This window comes from Sebastes fasciatus, chromosome 24, assembly GCF_043250625.1.
Source record: "Sebastes fasciatus isolate fSebFas1 chromosome 24, fSebFas1.pri, whole genome shotgun sequence".
Classification (NCBI taxonomy): domain Eukaryota; kingdom Metazoa; phylum Chordata; class Actinopteri; order Perciformes; family Sebastidae; genus Sebastes; species Sebastes fasciatus.
This window is the reverse complement of record NC_133818.1, coordinates 9,505,728-9,525,808: the sequence shown is the minus strand read 5'-3', so window position 1 is coordinate 9,525,808 and position 20,081 is coordinate 9,505,728. Positions and strand designations below refer to the sequence as shown.

General features: G+C 39.8%; 2 long non-coding RNA genes across 3 annotated transcripts in view; one reads left to right on the top strand and one right to left on the bottom strand.

Moving 5' to 3' along the window:
• The window catches only part of LOC141763187 (uncharacterized), a 151,576-nt gene that overhangs the window by 80,739 nt on the left and 50,756 nt on the right, over positions 1–20,081 (top strand). The window lies entirely within an intron of this gene.
• On the bottom strand, positions 75–19,278 carry LOC141762840 (uncharacterized). Its single transcript, XR_012592916.1, has 4 exons — positions 18,800–19,278; positions 12,449–13,146; positions 472–700; positions 75–113 (listed from the first exon to the last, which is right to left on the bottom strand). It is a non-coding gene; the product is annotated as an uncharacterized LOC141762840 (long non-coding RNA).

The following is a 20,081-nucleotide window of genomic DNA, read 5'->3' as shown; positions in this document are numbered from 1 at the left end:
TACTATATTTAATGAATGAATAATTATTATTTCGTGTTTGTTGGTGAAGGTTCAGTCAGTGTGGTTTGACTTCTCACCAGTAACAGAAAGCAGGAGCAATCCAGCTGCCAGGGCTGAAAGACAGACAAAGAGTTCTGTTAAAAATCTTCAAATACAAAAGTTGCAGATAGTTGATAAGCTGTGCTTAACTATTTACACTCTACAAAAACATCATTATTACTCAGACATAGACTTACTATATCCGTTTCTATACAGATGCCACAGTTTTATATTGCTGCAGAAGACGGTGCCTTTTTAACAGCATCAGCAGCAACTGACTCAGAAACTTAAGATACAAACTGGTCAGCCTCCAGTCACTTTGTAGTGTGAATGCTGAATTACAGAAATTGTTGGATGTAGTTGCCCCAATTCTGGAAAGCACCATCTCAAAGCAGTTCTGATAAAGTACACTTAATAAAAGAAGAGACTCACCAACAGTCAGGGCGATCTTTGAAGTCATCATGTCTGCAGCGAGAACTCAATACAACTTAACATGACACCTGCTCAGGTATATATACTGTGGTCTCTGCCTCAGAGCTGTTTGATTTCCTCCCAGGCTCTTTTCATGCTGTTTCAGCATTGGACGGATATGTTGACTGACTGCTGGAAGCTGTTTGTTCACCATTCGGCTCAGAAACTCACCTGCCAGGTGATAAACACACTGATGACACACAAACACATTCACATTATATGTATCTTGCGTGTTGTCAAACCAAAACTATATCATCAGAAAAGTAGAACGCTATTTAGATTGAGCACAGTAGTGTGTAAGTGTTTCAAACAAAAGCAGATCCTATGAACCATGTGTGTGCCATAGAGTGACAAAATTGGGGTTTTATAAATTCTTGTATGTGTATGGGTCTTGTTCTGCTACTTGTATGTGTGGTTTTGCGAATTGTGTGTAATGTTTCGACAAAATGATCCCTGTTTTCAAAATTGTGCCTAAGCATTCGTAAAAAACTATCTCTAGTTCTGTAGCTCTTCATTTCTAATATTTCTTAATTTCAGTCAGTGAATGTCTTGATGTCTCTGTTTGATAAATGTCGGACAACAGAGACCACGATGGAAAGAAGTCCAGAACTTCCTTCTGTCCTTCACAAAGTCTGATATGTTGTGTTATTTACCAAACATACCAAAAATAGAGTGCTGCTTCATTCATCAGCAAGTTAACTGTTTTAATACCAACTAGCTGGAGGGGATGGAGAGATCAGTTTGTTTTTCATCTGACAGGTGAGTTTATGAGTCACATGGTGAAGAGAAAAAGAAGAAAAAGAAAAGCGATAATACGATAAAAAAAGATAAAAGATGAGATAAAAAGAAAATGAAGCGTCTCACCACTTAGCTGCCCCCGAGGTCACATGCCGTTTCTGGAGGAAGTCTCAAGAATTTGTTACCTCCGCCAAGGCCAAAGGCCTATGAAGGAGGTTAAGTTTACACTGGCGTTGGTTTGTTGGTTTGTTGGTTGGTTTGTTGGTTGGTTTGTTGGTTTGTTCGTTGGTTTGTTCGTTTGTTCGTTTGGACGATAACTCCAAAAGTCTACAATGGATTTGAATGACATTTTTTGGAGTGGTGGGGTGTGGCACAATGAACAATACATTACATTTTGGTGGCGATCTGGATCATGATCCGGCTTTGTGTTTTTTTTTAATAACTCCGCTCAGCCTGACCACATGCCCAGCTGAAAAACTTTAATAAATATACTCAGTGGCGGCCGGTGGACATTTTTCTAGGTAGGGGTGTGCCACATCCAATCAATTTCAGCAAACATCCCGGTATGATTTGCAGTTAAATAATCAACAATTATTTTATTCCAACAGGAACAGTGAAGAATGCTTAGAAAAACACAACAGTATAACATGTACTCAGTGGTGGAAAGTAACTAAGTAAATTTACTCAAGTACTATACTTAAGTACAATTTTGAGGTACTTGTACTTTACTTGAGTATTTCCATGTTCTGATACTTTCTACTTCTACTCCACTACATCTCAGAGGGAAATATTGTACTTTTTACTCCACTAGATTGATTGAATAATTTTAGTTACTTTACCGATTCAGATTATTAATACAAAATATAATCAATGAATAAATTATGTATTATTATAGATTAAACTACCCAGCAGTATATAAAATCATTAAAATGAGCTCCACCTTAACGAGCTGCAACATTAAAGTGATGAACACATAAATGCATCAATAAGTATAATCCATTAATATACATTATCCTGCAAAATGTGTACTTTTATGTTTGGTACTTTAAGTATATTCATACTTTTACTGAAGTACAAGATCTGAGTACTTCCACCACGGCATGTACTATAACATAATAATAGATATGTACTACAATACTAATGTAATATAACAATATAACATGTAATAGAAATGTTTACTTAATGTGATGTCCCTATTGACCTTGCTTTGTTTGGTAAACCAATAGTGAGGTAAAGATCAGGGGAAGTAAACATGAAGTGTAATTAGGAAAACTGCTGTTAAGTCCTGAAGCTATTCAGACACCTGAATGTACATAAGCACAGGACACTAGTGGTCTGAGGTGTAGAGATGGTAAACTCCAGCAACTGGGCTGGTGCTGCTGGTCATGTTCACTGTCCTCCCATAGAGAGGAAATGGATGCCCCGGCGTTAAATAACTACTTTACCTGCATTATTATCCAAATCTGATTGTCTCTTCTCTTTCCTTTTTTAAACTTCTAAACAGATATAATTGTGATGTGCTCTATGATATTCATTCACTATGATGACAAGGCACATTTAAGCTTTTACAGACTGTTGGTAGTGAGCAACTCATACATCTAGTCTTCAGAAGTGTCTAATCTGTTTGTAAATGTACCCTAGATTATCATATTAGATAACACAATGTAGTCTAATATATGATATATGGGTACTGTAGATAGACAGAGGAAAAAAGGTTCATGCTCATGAATATAAACTGTAAATCTGTATGTTGTTTTTATGTTTTTGCATACATTACAGCTCCATACATTCAACATAGTTTAACATTTTATGAAGCTAAAATTGCTGTGTGTACTACTGTATCCCAAAAACATGCATCATTCTGTGACATTTTATGTTTTTGCTCACATTGATGATGTCATCACCTCTCTCTGTAATCCTCCAACGGTGTAACCCCCCCCACCCGCCCATTTCTAACAACTGAGCTAATTGGTATGCATTGCTCCCGGGTGTGACCCAGGTTGTATCTGAATTGTCCTGGCCAGGGTTCAACCCGGGTTGACTGGCTTGGTTTGAATTGACAAAAGGAGGGTATAGGATAGGTTAACCCTGGTCCAACCCTGGTCATTGGTTTGAAAAGGGTATAATCGGAAAGTTGGTGGTTCGATCCTTGGCCCTCGCAGTCTACATATCAAAGTGTCCTTGGGCAAGATACTGAACCCAAAATTGCTGTGCGTGTGAATGTTTATCGCTCCTGAGGAACAGGTGGCACCTTGAATGGCGGCCTCTGTCACCAGTGTATGAATATGTGTGAATGGGTAAATGCTAACTTGTGTTGTAAAGTGCTTTGGCTGGTTGCTGAGACTAGAAATGTGCTATATAAATGAAGTCCATTTACCACCCCTATAGCTTTGGTTATACAAGTCCAGTCATACCCAATTTATGCAATTCCATGACTGTTTATTTACCCCAGTGTGAAAAAATATTCTAATATACCATTTTAGAATAGGCGAATATATGGGGTATTTCTGTAAATCTTAAAAAGTCTGCATCGCTGTAAAGGGGAGACTTGTGGGTACCCATAGAACCCATTTTCATTCAAGATATCTAGAGGTGAGAGGTCAAGGGACTCCTTTGAAAGGTAAATGTGAGATGAAAATATTTGCCACAGTTAGGGGGGCCAGAGGGGGGTACAGGCTTAATGTTACAGGGGCACTGACCCCCTCTGCTCCCCACCCACCCCCACCCGAGAACCACACCTGATTAAAAAACGGAACTTGTCCAGAGTCTGTAGTCTGTTTCATGTCATTTATTAGCTGAGGATGTATAACAAAGATTTCCTTTAGGATGATTTAAACACTTCTTACAGTCTGTTTCTGTACATGAACATTTCACAGCGGCAGGAACTTTATTCAAGCAGCAATGAAACTAAGAGAAACATCAGAGCAGGTCTTCATGAACACAACAGAGAGAGACATGATTAGAAACAAACTCAGCTTGTAGAAAACTACAGAAACCCGTCACCAAAACTACACTACATATCCGTGTATATATATCATATATTTTAGGTGGACAACTGATCATTACAGCCATGTTTGATGGTTAAACATGTGATTACAAATGATGGATATTAATTTGATACTGCTTCTTCTTCTTTGCTCTCAGCCTCCATTTCGCTCTCGATCTCAGCCTCTATTTCGCTCTCAGCCTCCATTTCGCTCTTAACCTCAGCCTCCATTACGCTCTCGTCGTCATCCAAAATTTCGCTCACAGCATTCTCTTCGCTCTCGATCTCAGGCTTCTCGTAGTTATAGACCTCCTCCTCGATTTTTTCTTCACTCTTAATTTCGTTCCCGATCTCATCAATCATTTTGCCTTCAATCTCTTCCAATGTTTTGAAGTCAGGCTCTGTATTGCTCTTGAGCTGATCCACGATTGCGGTTTCGGCCTCATCCAATATTTTTTCATCAGCCTTCATTTCCCTCTCGCTCTCAGCTTCCATTTCCATTATGACGTCATCCGACTCTTTGATGTCAGACTTCACGTTGTTCTCATTGGCCTGCAGTTCATCCGAGTCGATCTTATGAAAAGTCAAGCTACAGCAGAAGACAAAGGAGGAGTTTCATCAGTTCAACAAGTAACAAACCGCTGCAAAGTTTTACTGACTTCACACAAACTTAAGCTGAAAATGATCCAACTGAATTTAAATCATTAAAATATAAATAAATACAAATATTTTTAAAAATGACATTAATTTTTAACAAACTTAAAGTTTCATTAAATGAAAAACATAAACAAACAGACAAATAGAAAATGAATAAAGATAGAATCAAATAATAAATAATTTAATACCATATAAATGCAAAAATAAGGACAAATTGACTCAGCAGGGTGATCCAGAACACTCCGTAAACCTGAAACCTGTCTGCTTTCAGACCCTCTGTAGATGGGCCTGTCAAATAATGTGTGAGCGACAGCAGCGTCCAATCATGTGTTTGGATATTTGGTGGTGGGCGGGGCCACATTAAATACCTATAGATAGTGCCTTTAAAGAGCAATAACACAGAATCAATATTTACATTGATTACGGACTTTGTCCCTTCCTTCCCACACTCTTCATCATGTTATCACTCAAACCTCCTCCTTCTCCTCATACTCTTCATCATCTCAAACATCCTCCTCCTTACGTTTCATTCAAAAACTGCTTCAGCCCCTGGAAGAACTCGTCGATGGACTGTAACCACAATTTTAAACAAATAGTTAATACGTGAATGTTCAGAGAGTATTGACAGAAATCATTATGATGATGATTTTGATGAAAAATCAAACAGCGTTGATTACCATTCCCCAATCCTCTTGTGTTCCAGTACTACAGCAGAAGACAAAGGCAGAATTTCAGTTAAAAAAAAGACAAACGGCTGCACAGGTTTACTGACTTCAAACAAACTCAGGCTGAAAATTATCCAACTGAAGTCAAACCAATGAAATATAAATAAATAAAAAAGCAAAAGAAAGCAATTACAAAAACTGAATAAAATCAGATAAATTAAATGATATTAATTTGAAAAAAAATACAATAAAATATCATATAAGAAAAAAATAACATTTTGGAGTGGATCCAAACTACGGGACAGATACAGAATTTTTCTTCACTTTCGTTAACAGAAGAAGAGATGATGGTTTCTTACCTTTCGGCATCGTTGCTGTCGGCAGGTCGAGCATCTAAAACACAGAATCAACTGTTTTCAACCACTTTACAAAAACAAACTTCTCACTGCTAAACACGCTCAGCTTCTTTATTTATAAGCTGTTGGCAGTCACAACATATTATTTTCAGAATAAGTTAGGCTATTCAGAAATGCCATCAATTTGTATTTAAGTTGTGCTACATGTGTAAAAGGACAGTTTTTGTCTTATAAAGATGTAATGAGGTTGCTGACCCCGATGTGTGGAAAACATTAAGTTGATTTATTCATAAACAGCTAAAAGACTTTGGGTCAAAGTGTTTTTTCTTCTGTCCTCCATGTTGTTTTTTAAAACCTGATGAGACTCTTCAAAGCTACTATATTTAATGAATGAATAATTATTATTTCGTGTTTGTTGGTGAAGGTTCAGTCAGTGTGGTTTGACTTCTCACCAGTAACAGAAAGCAGGAGCAATCCAGCTGCCAGGGCTGAAAGACAGACAAAGAGTTCTGTTAAAAATCTTCAAATACAAAAGTTGCAGATAGTTGATAAGCTGTGCTTAACTATTTACACTCTACAAAAACATCATTATTACTCAGACATAGACTTACTATATCCGTTTCTATACAGATGCCACAGTTTTATATTGCTGCAGAAGACGGTGCCTTTTTAACAGCATCAGCAGCAACTGACTCAGAAACGTAAGATACAAACTGGTCAGCCTCCAGTCACTTTGTAGTGTGAATGCTGAATTACAGAAATTGTTGGATGTAGTTGCCCCAATTCTGGAAAGCACCATCTCAAAGCAGTTCTGATAAAGTACACTTAATAAAAGAAGAGACTCACCAACAGTCAGGGCGATCTTTGAAGTCATCATGTCTGCAGCGAGAACTCAATACAACTTAACATGACACCTGCTCAGGTATATATACTGTGGTCTCTGCCTCAGAGCTGTTTGATTTCCTCCCAGGCTCTTTTCATGCTGTTTCAGCATTGGACGGATATGTTGACTGACTGCTGGAAGCTGTTTGTTCACAATTCCACTCACAGACTCACCTGCCAGGTGATAAACACACTGATGACACACAAACACACAAAGACATTCACATTATATATATCTTGCGTGTTGTGTTTCGTCAATATATTCGTGGACTTTACTCTAACAATATTTGTGAAAAAAAAATCAAACAAAACTATATCATCAGAAAAGTAGAAAGCTATTTAGATTGAGCACAGCTGTTTGCAAGTGGTTCAAACAGAAGCAGATCCTATGAACCATGTGTGTGCCATACGGTGACAAAATTGGGGTTTTATACATTCTTGTATATATATGGGTCTTGTTCTGCTACTTGTATGTGTGGTTGTGTGAATTGTGTATAATGTTTCAACAAACTGAGCCCTTTTCAAAATTGTGCCTAAGCATTCGTAAAAAAAAATATTTCTAGTTCTGTAGCTCTTAATTTCTAATATTTCTTAATGTGAGACAGTAAATGTCTCGATTTCTCTGTTTGATAAATGTCGGCCAACAGAGACCACAATGGGAAAAAGTCCAGAACTTCATCTTTCTGTCCCTCACAAAGTCTGATATGTTGTGTTATTTACCAAACATACCAATAATGGAGTGCTGTTTCATTCATCAGCAAGTTAACTGTTCTAATAACAACTAGCTGGAGGGGATGGAGAGATCAGTTTGTTTTTCATCTGACAGGTGAGTTTATGAGTCACATGGTGAAGAAGTTCAAACACCTTCCAGCGGTCAGTCTGTTGACTGAAGCTTCACCTCCTTGAATAAAACAAACATATTTAAATTCTTTATGTAATTAGTAAAAGTGCAACATTTAACAGCTGCAAGGGAGGAACATAAAGAATTTTCCATGGAAAAAGTCCTGAGAGGTTGAGTGGACTGGTTTTAGTGTGACAAAGAGGCTGATTGGATGGGTTCAAACCGTTTTCATTCCTAAAGGTGTTTATATCATATAGGTGCTTTCTGCAGTGGATAAAGCCCAGATCTCAAATATGGAAGCATTAATTATGTGAATCAAATTAGTGTTCATTCTGTAAAAGACATTGGAATACAGAATCTAAACTTTAAGTTCAGATGGGAGTGGTCAGCTGGACACCTCAGTGACACCAGACCCTGAACAGAGACCCATAAAACTACAAGCAACATTAAAAAAACTCAATTCTTCTGTCTTCTGGCTGCGTCCCTCTGCTTCTCCGGGGAGAAAGAACCCGACCGGGGACACGGTCGCCCGTCCTGAGGATGGATAAAGAAATGGAGGAGGAAACTTCTCAAGGGCCATTACATGAGGCACTTTCCCCCCTTCCCTACCACCTTACCCGGGTATGTCACCGTGGCCCTTGCAAACTCCTACTTTGCCAAGTTCACAGTGAGGTTTGCCCAGGCCAGGCGATCAAACAGGGCCTGCATGCGCTGCAAATGTTATGGCCCCGTGTCACTATACACCACTATAACATCTGAATACATGGCACACCCTTGCAGCCCAGAAAAGTAGTGCAGCCAGAAAGGCCTTGAGGTAGTCCTTACTGTCATCTATGCTCAGCGCAGAAAAATGCTTCTTGAGCCTTACCAGTGAGCACATACTGTACGAGCAACATCTTCTCATAACATAATTGGTTATAACCTCAAATTGTAAGCTACGAATGTATCCGGGGTAACCATGGGATAGGGAAAAAAAAGGAAAAGAGGAAAACATACTCTCTTTAATCTGGTCCAATCTGTAAAGCTCCTGTTACAATTTAGCCTCACACAACCTTGTAGTTACATTTAGCCGTACATTCTCCAGTTCTTGCTCTAGTACACGAAACCACTCCTTATGGGCATGTGCTCGTTCATCACGTTCACTCTCTTGCTGAAACAGCAGCAGGATTTCTTTTCTCTGTTCAAATTTTAATTCACCAAAGTCAGACAAAAGAAAACTTGACCCGCCCTGCGACAGCGGACCAGTAGCTTCTACCATCACATCACTTTTTGAATAAACAGGGACTGCCAATGCTGGCAGAACTTCAAGCTGTCCTTGCTTTGTCCATAATATGGCTTCATGATACTCTGCAGTTTTCAGCGACTGGTCATATTCAAAGGAGTCCTTTGACCTCTCACCTCTAGATATTGTGAATGAAAATGGGTTCTGTGGGTACCCACGAGTCTCCCCTTTACAGACATACCCCCTTTATGATAATCCCATGCAGTTTGGGGCAAAAACCATGCAGTTGTTTGCATGTAGTACAAATGTGTTATTTTCGCCAATTTAAAAATGGTGTATTTCAATATTTCTGCACACTGGGGTCCCTAAAGAGTTTTGGAATTGCATTAATTGGGTAAAACTGAGTCCCCATATTAGCCATTTCATATAGTGAGAGCATTTTTTATTTTTCATTTAATTCATTAATTCATTTTTATTTCTGATTTATGACTACAACAACTTGACGCAAAGTGCTGAGCTGCATCTCAAATTAATCTTCATGTTCCCAGCTTTCAGATGATGTACACCGCTTATATGTGGCATATACTGTTTTGTTTTTTTATCGATCCCTGAACATCCTCTGTCCTCCACCCCTACCCCACTAAAAATAGGGGGCGGTATGGTAGGAGGTTATCCCCAGAGAGGAGGAATTGTAATTTTTCATCGCAGTGATAAAATGTAAATTAGTATTGAATGAGTGTTATTGTGTTGATTGTTATAGGTGTATTGTTAGTCTTTTGGGGAACCAAACCTATAGGGGTGGTAAATGGACTTCATTTATATAGCACTTTTCTAGTCTTAGCGACCAGCCAAAGCACTTTACAACACAAGTCAGCATTTACTCATTAACACATTCATACACTGGTGGCAGACAGGTACCACCTGTTCCTGTTTTAAAATCGCATGTGGCCCCAGCCTGGCCCCCACCATTTGAAATGGTCTAGAACCGCCACTGACTGCATATCAATACAGTACTCAATGATACTGTAGTATTGCAAGTGAACCATAGTACGATAAACCGAAAGTATTTCTTGCTATTGTTTTGTTCTGTATCTAGAACACTTTCAAGTGTTCAAGCTTTGTGTTTGTTGGGATGTATGCAGTATTTTGGGAAAAAAACTAAAAACATGTTTTTGTTTGTATTAGAGTATATTTGTATTTTAAATTGTAGTATAAAAACATTACGCAAAAATATTTTACAACATTAAATATTTTACAGTATTTTACAGAAGTAACACGGAACATGCAAAAGGCATGTCTCGTGATAACAAATTCATACTATTTTTTTTTTGTGTATAGTTTTGAGAATATGAGGTATGCTTTCAGAAAACGTGTTTAAACAATTGAAGAAAAAACTGTAAGGTTTTAAAAAAAAAAAAAAAAAAAATCTGGAATACCTCTCCCCTAGTTACTGTAACTGCCTATCCAACACTACCTGTTCTCTCTCAAACCTATTCTTCCTGCATGCCACAACAGGTGTAAAAACAACCTGGTAATGTCCCAGCAACTTGTTTACTCACCTAGACGGCCATGTACTTTTACCCAAGACACAATGTTCTTTGTTTTTATGCAAAAAAATAAATAATTACATAACAAACCAACAAGTCCTCAGGGGAGAAAATGTTGCTTATTCCTACCGGGAAAGGTTACTCCAAAGGTAAACATCCTCCATGCCCCACCCCAGGAAAAATCTGTTTAGTTAACCGAACCCACAGTTTTCTAAAGTTCCCTGGGTTTTCCAACCCAGGACACAACATTTGCTTACAACCAACCCACCGTTTTGTTTGTCAAACTTCCTCCTGGTTGGTGCCTAATTAACTATTCCATCTATTCATTGTATTTTTGTATTGTTGTGTTTATCTGATTTGATTTCATTGCAGTCCTGAAAAGATGGCCTACTGAAAGTGACGTGTCTTTTTGTAAATGTTGGAATGTTTTCATGTCTCAGCTGTTTTGTTGCTTCCTGTCAAACTCAATTGTAGATGAGTCCATAAATCATCAGATAACATCACTGACAGACACATTACTTAATGTGAAGATGCTTCTTAATAACAGCAGCAAGTCAAACAAATCAATCAGATTGTGAACAACAGATAAACTGTTGGACCAATCAGAAGTTACAGTGTGTGATTCTGCAGGTCAGAATTAAACTATACATTGAAACAATAATTGGTTAATTAGTTCGTCCTTAACGTTATCGTATCGTTATCGACTTTAAGGGTACCAAATATTAAGAACAAAAAAAATATCATATTTTTTGGCAAACATTTTGGGCACCCTGGACTTCAACCCCCAAAAGGTGCAACTAGACCACACTGTCAACCATCATACCAAATTTGAAGTTCTTAGGTTAAATAGTTTCTGCTCCGGAAACTCTCATTCACAGGGCCTCAAATACTAATGCTTTGTCACGCCTCTCGGTATCTGATACCAACGCACAAGACACACAGGGCTTACAAGTAACGACAATGTAAACCTATCTGCATCAATATTAGACGCTCAGAGAAAGTGGTCGGGGAGTGTGGGGACGTAGTACAAAAACCCAGAAACTATTTTGGCGAGTGGGATGGGTGGTGGATGGGTCAAACAAACACATTGTGTTTACTGCGAGTGCAGTGGAGTGTCATAATGCGCTGGTCTACCCAGTGCATAAGAAAGTGACGTCAAGCGGTCCTGACCAAACGTCAGTATGTGACGAGTAGGGAGGAGAACGGGTTGAACCTGTTCACTCAGCCTCTCTGACCCATTATAACCAGTCCACTGAGCTTCTCTGTCCCACTATAACCAGTTCACGCATTAGGACTTTTTCCATGGAAATTCTTTATGATCCTCCCTGGCGGCTGTTAAATGTTGCACTTTAACTAATTACATAAAGAATTTAAATATGTTTGTTTATCTTCCAGGAGGTTAAGATTCAGTCAACGGACTGACTGCTTAAAGGTGTTTGAACTTCTTCACCATGTGACTCATAAACTCACTGTCAGATGAAAAACAAACTGATGTCTCCATCCCCTCTAGCTAGTTGTTATTAGAACAGTTAACTCACTGAGAAATGATGCAAGACTGCCTTTTTGGTATGTTGTGAGGGACAGAAGGATAAAGTTCTGGACTTCCTCCCATCGTGGTCTTTGTTGTCTGACATTTATCAAACAGACACATCGAGACATTCACTGCATCACAAGAATGCAGAAATTAAGAGATACAGAACTAGAAATAAAGTTTTTTACGATTGCTTCCACAATTTTGAAAACAGGGCTCACTTCGTCAAAACATTATACACAATTCGATTAAGTGTTAAATCAGCAGCAACTGGACAAGATCGTGCTCGAGTTACGCCACACAGAAGTTCGGTAACAAATTAATCAACGTTGATTTCTGGTTTCACATGGGACACAAAGACTGGTGTCCTGGGCAAAAGTCGAAACAAACCCAAAGTTTCTTATGACAAGCAGACTTGGCAACTGTGATGTACATGTATTTCTGTGTGTATATGCATGCGTGTGCATCCATGCCTACTGGGAATTTGAATGCTCTGTAAATCTGTGTGCGTACCTGTGTTTGCGTGTGTTTAGTCTTGTCAGTTCATGAAGGGGTTGATGGTTTCAGAGGGCCTAACTATTAAGAGGTCATCCCTCTGGAAACTTCCTATGCGATGGCTCCATCCCTCCTGTTCATTCCCGTACTGTTGTCAAAAACTCTGGCAGCACTCCAGCCTCGCCTCCCCTCCTTCCCTCTCCTTCAGTCTTACTCGCTTGCTCTCATTCTGTGCCAGCTTCAGCCGGTCTGAGGGATCAGGAGGCAGGGTTGCCGTGGCAACTTGTCCAATCCCTATCGCTGGATGGATCATCCCTGGTTTGTGTTCTCTGACACCTCCACCTCCCCACAATGCAAACACAAAACAGACACACCAACTTCTTCACCTCTGCCTCTTCTTTTCCCCCTTAAAAACAATAGTTTATGATTTATCTTTTTTTTTGTATGTTTTCTCTTCTTCTCGTCATCTGTCACTACAGTATATGTTTCTCTGAGTCAGCCAGGACGGGCAGCAGACGTTTTGAGCAGCAGCCAGAGTCAGATAGAATAGGCCTCTACATGTATCAATGGCTTGTTTTCGTGGAGTGATAGGGTCAGCCATGGCGCTGTGGGATTTCCCATCATGCCTCGTCCGCTGGCAAGGTATTAGTCGGAAGTCGGTGGCTGGCGAGGATCTGATTCTCCACAGAAGAATTGGATATCTGCAGCTGTCCAAGCTGTAGAGAAAGGGGAAGGTTCCAGGGTTGATACCTGTCCTGTGCAATAAACACAAGGTACATTCGAGACTGGTGGAAATGTCATTAGTTTTGCAGGCATTTGGCCACAAACCAAAGTGTTGGACAGCTTAAAAATGATGATGGTACTAATAAAAAGTTAAGGAAGTTTTTATGATTTATCCTGAGAGGAACATAAATGTCTGCAACAAATTCTATGGCATTTTTATGGCAAATGTGAAGTGGAAAAGATGTTGGGATAGTCACCGGTTAAGTCAGTGTAATAAGAAATAAGAAATTTGCCTGCTGGTGGCGCTAAAGGAAAAGCCAAGGGATCATTAGGATTCATCTTCAGGGGGCCACGAATGGAATGTTTATACCAAATTTCATACCAATTAAGGCTGGTTAAACTACAAAGTTTCACAGCAGTTTGTGAAATAGTCACAAAATGTAATCTATTTTGATGTACACTGACACAACCAGGACTCAACCTTGTATACATCCATGGTCTGTGGTCTATTGTACATTGTTTTTTGAGGTCCTTGACATGAAAAAGTTTGAGATTGCTCTTAAAATCTGTGTGCTGGATTTTTCTAACTTCACTTTATGCTCCTCTGGGATGCGGCCGGGCAGAAAGTTTAATAAATAACCAAGTAAGAAAATAGTTATAATAGTATGCATAATTATAATATTTTTATCGTTCAACACAGGCCATTTCGGTAGAGACATTAAATATGACAATAGAATAGAAATAATTTTGTTTTACTTTTGTACGGCTCTTTTTAGGCGGACGTTTTACTGGCGTCCAGTAGTCGCTTTCAGTCCAAAATGGTGGAAGCGTAGTTCTGCTGCTGGGCGCTGATGTTGCAATGGAATGAACAATTCACCTCTTAGCAATATACGTTCTTTGTTGATATGGCCAGGCTGTTGGTGCCTCCTCCGGCACTTGGTGCCTTACTCACAGCATGTGTGCCTATCAGTGGCGCTGTGTGGGCACAAAAAGGATCAAATGCAGGTATCGTTTGACTGGAGAAGTTTCGATACTACTTGATACTGGGTTATTTCGGTATCGAGTACCGATACCCAACCCTTATGCTATCAATCCAATAGTTGTCAACACAACAAACATAACACAACAAAAATGTGAATCTCATGATGGCAGTAAAGAAAAAGTCAAGAGATCATCAAAGTTATCAGGATTCAAGCTTTGGCGACCGGGAATGTCTGTATTAAATTTCATGGCAATCCGGCCAATAGTTGTTGAGATATTACAGTTTGGACGAAAATGGTGGTCCAATAGAGCCACTAGCATGGTTAAAAAAAGTGCACCCAGATTATTTTTAACCTCTGTCTTTTAATTGCTGTTCAATTTGCTACCTGCGCTCCATAAACTGTGCTTCATACTGCCTCCAGGCCACTGTTGCCAAGTTTGAAAGAAAGTAGCTCTTGGCTGATCAAAGAGTTGCGAGAAGCTGCCAGGTGATGTTGTTATTTTTCACATGAATATATTTCCTGCAGCGCACAGCTCCCAGAGGAGAGACAGGCCTACACTGTATATTAAAAGCACTGTGATCACCACATCACTTTAGATTAGCGATGTGTAGTAGTGCAAGTAGTGCAAGTGTACGTGCGCTGGCACCGGCCGCGCCAATTTACCAACTGAAAGCCGTGGGAGTGAACACATGGCTCCCCACAGTCCAAATAAAGCAGATAAATTTGTGTCTGGTTGCTCCTGACAAATCAAGTCACCTGGGTTGAAGTTAAATCTAGTTACATTTCCCTGTTAATATAACCCAAATTCTAATCTGTCAATAAACATCACACACACACATCATCGACCCTGCCTAATACCTTGACAGGACAATCCATTTAAAATATGTCATACAAGGTGAAGCTGCCCACTGATCAATTTCCTTCATTGATTTATGGCTAATGACATTGAGAGATGCAAAAAGCTCCTACATTTAGCTTATTGACACGCTGTATCGAATGACAAATAGCTTACTGGGAATCATATTCTAGGATAGTAAAGCTGCCGCCAGCTAATTGACAGTATAAAGGGCTAAATAAAGAATGTAGCTTTAATCTACGGGGATATTTATAGCATTGCTACTGGATGTCTCTTTAAAATGTAATCGGTGGCTAAGTTCGGTTCTTTAGCGTCTTCAAAAGCTTCCGACTGCCTCTGTTTCTGTTACTCAGGGCCCAAAGATCTAAGACTGGAATTATTATTTGTCAGTTTTTCAATTCTGAGAGAGCAAATATCAACTCAGCCTGAATAAATCCACATCCATCAGCGTTAATCGGCTCTGTGAGAGCACAAACAACTCACCAGTCAAAACCCCAAGAAGTCATCACCGAAAATAAACAATAATTAACAAATAGTTTCACATTTTGGGCTTAAATCCGTTGTTGCCGAGAGTAAAATGAGAAGAGTGATAGGATACCACTCGTCTTTTCAGTATGAAGATAGAGCCAGGGGAAGATTAGCTTAGCGTAGCATAAGTGATTCCACTGTGCCCAAAACATAGACCGTATATAAAATGTGGATGTATAACTGTTCGGCATTTTGACCGTCGCCAACATGGTTTTTGGCCGTCACCATCTTGGCTTTTTGCAACCAGATGTGACCAGAGGAGTCGCCCCCTGCTGGCTGTTAGAAAGAATGAAAGTTTAAGGCACTTCCGCATTGGCTTCACTTCTCAGACCTGGAGGTTGCCCGCTGGTCCGAAATAGTTACAGTACGTAACTCTCCGTTACATTTACGGACTAAACAAACGAAACATAACAAGTTAATTAGTAATTAGTAATTAGTAATTGGACAATCATGCGATTAATCGCGATTAAATATTTGAATTGATTGACAGCCCTTAAAAAATTAAATAATACAAAGAGAGAATTGTATTAAAAGTTCCTAAAAATAACAAGAAAAGTCATCTGTGATGACAGGAAATAATCTGCTCAAAATGCATCCAAATCGGTTTAAACAAACTTCCTGCACTTATTGCATTCACTTTTTGGATCAATTGTACAGTTTATCAGTTGTTCTATACTGTTATTGATTTGCATTGAACATATTGTGAAATGGGGCTGCACGGTGGTGTAGTGGTTAGCACTGTCACCTCACAGAGGGTCACAGGTTCAAACCCAGCTTGGGGCCCTTCTATGTGGAGTTTGCATGTTCTCCCGGTGTTAGCATGGGTTTGCTCCGGGTGCTCCGGTTTCCCCCCACAGTCCAAAGACATGCAGGTTAAGTTAACTGTTGACTCTAAATTGCCTGTAGGTGTGAATGTGAACTTGAATGGTTGTCTGTCTCTATGTGTCAGCTCTGTGATAGTCTGGCGACCTGTCCAGGGTTTACCCCGCCTTCGCCTAATGTCAGCTGGGATCGGCTCCAGCCCCCCCACAACCCTGAATAAGATAAGCGGTTACAGATAATGAATTAATGAATATAATGAAATATCTAAAAAATATGTTTGTATGATCGTCAGTTTACTAAATGATAGAAAAGGGGTCTCTAAAGGAAAAAAGGAACCCTATGCTATGCTTCTGAGGACTTCTAAAAGAAGCCACCATTTCACACCTAATCACTCTGCAGTGAAGATATCTGGTCCATTTAGCTGATTTTTAATTAAATGAACCAATTTGTTCCCCAAAGACACTGCTGTTTGGTAACTGCAGCAGGCTGCTGGACTATTTTCTGTACATTAGGCTTGTACTTCCACTGCAACAACTCACTCCACCTGGTTTATGGAGTAAACACTGGTGTCAGTTTAACGACGGTGAATAACAACCAGTAAACTGTAATCAAAGACATTCACACTGAGTCTTAGTTTACTCAAGTTATAATGATGTAATTAAACACAATTAATTAGAGCTGTCAGGAGCTGATGGTGACACGCCATCGGTGCACCTCACACGGCCTCGGTGTAACGGGAGCCTGCGTCTACCTATCAAGGACAAGGGAAACTATAGAAGCGTCCTATAAACTTAGACAATGACTGCAGGATTCAGTTTCTCTTATAGGGCACCTCTGAAAGCAGCTGGCCTCATTAGATGCTACAAAGCTATGTAGAGGTAAGGAGGGATGTCACCTGGAGAATCGCCTGAATCATTTTACACATCTTAAATGTTAAAATGTCATGCTTTCTCTAAATAAAATGCATTATTTTGCAGTGATGTGACACTGTGTGATATAGGTGACATTCTGTATGGTTTAATGCCAACCCTAAATATTTTATGAAGTGGTCGTCAGTGTATGAAGCAAAAGTCAGACTGTGAAACCGTGTTTATAAGATATAATCCAATTGTTATAGGTGAATGGAAATGTTAAATCTCTGGTTACAAGGAATTTAACAGCTTTTGTTCAGTGTAATAAGAGAAATGTGCTGCTCATGTTAGATCTCATCTCATGGAAAAACAAGTTTATATCGCCCTCTGTTGGCGATATTATTTTAACACACCTATCATATGTCTGGTATAACAGTGTGAGATCCATATTCACTATTTCCATCTGTTTGAAATCAGAAATCAATTATTTTCTATGCACTGGGGCTCCAAACATCCCCAAAGATGTTTTTAGACATATATAAAATAAACTCTGCTTGGAATAACAATGTGTCTGATATAGTTTTTCCACAAAAAAATGTTCAATTACCATGTTAAAGATTCCAGAATCAATGAATACGTAAATATTAGGGCTGTCAATCGATTAAAATATTTAATCACAATTAATCACACATTTTTTTATCTGTTCAAAATGTACCTTAAAGGGAGATTTGTCAAGTATCTAATACTCTTATCGACATGGCAAACTCAAGCCCAACAGCTGTCAGTGTGTCAGTTTGCTGACTTGACTATGACTGAGACTCGTGGGTACCCATAGAACCCATTTTCATTCACATATCTTGAGGTCAGAGGTCAAGGGACCCCTTTGAAAATGGCCATGCCAGTTTTGCCAAAATATAGACAAGCTAGTATGACATGGTTGGTACCAATGGATTCCTTAGGATTTCCAGTTTCATATGATACCAGTATCTTAACTCTAGCCTTAAAACTGAGCCTGCTAAAACCTCCAAAATATTGATTGCGTTAATGCATTAAAGAAATTAGTGCCGTTAAAACAATTTTGCGTTATTATCACGTTAACTTTGACAGCCCGAGTAAATATTGTTAATTTCAAAGCTTGCCTGTTTTCAACATGGCGGCCGGGAATCTTGCAAATGCCATTAGGAGCACTAAAAGGAGGCAGATTATCCCGATCTTTTCACAGCCTTTTCTTATTGAGCCCATTTCCTCTGGAATAACCTCCCAATGAACATCAGACAGTCTGAATCTGTGGAGGCCCTTAAATCCAAACTCAAAACCCTTCTTTTTGCCGTAACTTTCCATTAGTTAGTCATTCTTTTATTATTCGGCTGGCGGGTCGGACTCAGTCTCAACGTACAGCCAGCAGAGCATTTAGCTTAGCATTTAGCTTAGCTTAGTTTATCATAAGACTGGAAACAGGGGGAAACAACTAGCCTGACTCTGTCGAAAGGTAACAAATTATGCCTTAAGGCACCTCGAAGTGTCACAGTATGGCACTGTATCCAGATGCCTTCAGAGTTTTTGTAGACCGGACTGAGTTGTTTTCTGTGTTTTGGGTTTTACGTACTGTGTTTTTCCTTCTGTGTTCCTGTACTGGCTTTCCCTCCTTTGCCCATCTACACACCTTGTCCGAATCAGCCCCGTTAGTCCTTCCCTGCTCCCAGAATTCTGCCCATCTACACACCTCCTCTGAATCAGCTTCGTTAGTTCTTCCCAACCAATCAGCTCCTTTCTTGTTCCTAGTGTTTTTCCCCTGCCAATCAGCTCCCTGCCCACCTGAGCTTCTCCTCCCATCTCTCCACCTGCACTTCATCCACTCGTCAGATCCGTTTGTATTTAAGTCCTGGTTTTCAGTTCAGTCTTTGTTGGAGCCTTGATTTTGTTATGAGAGTTTCAGTTTTACCTGTCTGTGATCTCCTGCATTTGGGTGCTTGAAGTTACTTTTTTCACCTGGGAACTTTTAACTTTACCTGGAAAGCTCAGTAGACAGTTTCGCAAGCCACCAAACAGCACCGAAAAAAAAGTTCTGAAAGCAAACACATCCTGGTCTTCACCGTCCTAATTTGAGTAATTGCGATCATTTACAAGTCTTGTTGTCAAGGGGCAACAAAATCTGAAAGAGGAGCCACGACTTTCCCGTTGTCTGATAGGGCACGGCGCACAAATACACAATCACAGGTGTCAGCTGACCTCGGCTGTAAGGTCACGGCTCAGGGCGCGCCCGATTCCACGATATGACTTGTGTCTCGATCAATCATTTACCGCACCTTTTCAAATTAAACCTGGTGTCGGCCCGGGCCTGCTGCTAGCGTAGCCGAGTATCGCTTGCTGTCATTAACTATATAACAACTAAAGGGAGCAGAATGAAACTGGAGGAGTGTACTTGAGAGTAATATACCCCGTCTAACTCCGTCTGTCTGCTTCCTTTTTCTCCATTACTCTGCGTGAATCACATGTGTGTCTGAGTGTGTGCACCGTAGACCCCGACCAGGACCCAGTTGAGATGAGAGGCCTTGTCATGTCTGGAGAGATCTAAACCACTTAGAGGATGAGCAGTGGTCTGAGCTCCCTTCAGACACCCTAGCGCAGCATTCTGCTGAGAATAAGATCCTGGAGTATAGCCCTGTTTAGCCACAGATAGCGGCTAAGTGCCCTGTTAGTTCACTCTATCTCCAACCCTTCAAGCTCGATTCCCAAGAGCCTCTTAAGAGATGCTGTGCAGTCTTTTTTTTTCTCCACTCAAAAGCAGCTGAGCTCAGAAAAACACATTTGTCACACTGGGGAGCTTTACAGGTATCAACGCCTGTTAAGGCCCATCAACCTGCTCTTACAGTATAGGTTTATAGAGA